This window comes from Varroa jacobsoni, unplaced genomic scaffold (assembly GCF_002532875.2).
Source record: "Varroa jacobsoni isolate VJ856 unplaced genomic scaffold, vjacob_1.0 scaffold_513, whole genome shotgun sequence".
Lineage (NCBI taxonomy): Eukaryota > Metazoa > Arthropoda > Arachnida > Mesostigmata > Varroidae > Varroa > Varroa jacobsoni.
In genome coordinates, this window is record NW_019213415.1 from 47,087 (window position 1) to 48,572 (window position 1,486).

Here is a 1,486-nt window from a genome sequence, read left to right on the forward strand (position 1 = left end):
GCAGTTATCAGTAAAATATAGGACTTGAAAATGTTCCTCGTTCCCGGAGAACAATTAGTGCGCCCGAGCATTAATTTTAAGCAAGAGTCTTGCCGACTATGTCGTATAAAAAAATCTGTTAAATTGAAAGAGCTTTTCCAAGTCAATAGATTTTCTAAGCAAGAGTTATTGTTTTCCTAGTAATTCCGGTCCGACTGTTATAAAAACGCAAACCTTTTTTTGCTTGAGATAATGTTGTTGCTTCTGTCAGATTATCTGGTAGATAGATCTGGTATCGATCGAACTCGCTTAAGGCTTGCTACGTTATCTGCTCAGTTTTTCCGTTCAACTTCAAAGTAGCGCGCGATCCCCAGACACTTAAGAAACCAATACACTCATGTTATTGATGCTATTTTATTTGCAAGAATCGGCTAATAAATTCGAAGGGACCCCATGGCGGTTATGATGTTTCTACAAGAAAAAATTATAGGATTTTAATGAAACTTTGCTGCGTTGGGTTATTTTTGTAATAACACACGCGCTTTTTTCAGCCAGCGATGAGGTTACTGTTTAGATAATGCTTAAAGAATAAGGAAAAAAGCAAACGAAGACTTCAGCGAGGAGAAACGTATAGTATATAAAGCTTAAAAACAAACTATTCGGGGTTTTTACGTTAGGAAACTCCGAACGAAGTGCTTTTATTACGCTAGTGAACGACTATTACATAGTCAACATATCTAATAATAAGAGTCCGGACTAATTGAAAGAAAAAAACGTACTCCTCCCTAAAAGTGATGATATACTTACTTTTTTTTTTTGCTTGATGCATTCGAATAGCCATGGCCGTAGCCGTGGCCTACCTACCTAACTACACCTGCAAATGGCGCAAACGCAAAGCCGTACTTGACTAGCTTTTTCATTTTGTCTGCATCGGCCGAGTTGTCCCATAAGATTGTTAGCATCAATATCGATCCCGCTAGTATCAATGATGGCGTGTTCAAGCGCATCTATAACGGGTGGAGAAGGACAAATGATTTTAGCACAATTCGAAGATCTTTCTAGTGACCATCACTGTCTTCAAATGATCCAGTTCTATCGTAACAATGTGATCCTGTAATATGCACTAAATAATAAAGATTCTAGCAACAATTATATTTTAATATCATTCTAAGACAGCATATCCTGTACTTTGGCACAGATAGAGTGTTTTACCGTGGAATTTAGACGTAAGACAGTTTGATGGAAGGACCGTAGGTTTCTGAAAATGCCCGGCAGACCCGATTAGTATATCGGCAGAATTGGTAGAGGAGCACGAACAGATTTACATGTGAACATAAATGAAGCCTACGGTAGTCGTAAAGACAATCATTAAACAATACCGCTTGGTTAAATGTGCGATATATTCAAAAATGTCTTACCTGCCAAAAGTACAATAGACGCGATATTACTAGATAAAGATTTCGAACTGCATTATGGGAGCTACTCATATATTTTCTAGACATCTTTT

At 37.6% G+C, this 1,486-nt stretch overlaps 1 long non-coding RNA gene across 1 annotated transcript in view; it reads right to left on the bottom strand.

Annotated features, from left to right (window-relative positions):
* Window positions 1-820: 820 nt before the first annotated feature.
* LOC111261043 (uncharacterized) overlaps window positions 821-1,486 on the bottom strand; it is a 1,129-nt gene continuing 463 nt past the window's right edge. Inside the window, exons 2-3 of the long non-coding RNA XR_002680729.2 lie at window positions 1,192-1,237; window positions 821-986 (exon numbers count right to left, since the gene is read on the bottom strand). This is a non-coding gene — a long non-coding RNA (uncharacterized LOC111261043). The remainder of the gene's footprint in view (window positions 987-1,191; window positions 1,238-1,486) is intronic.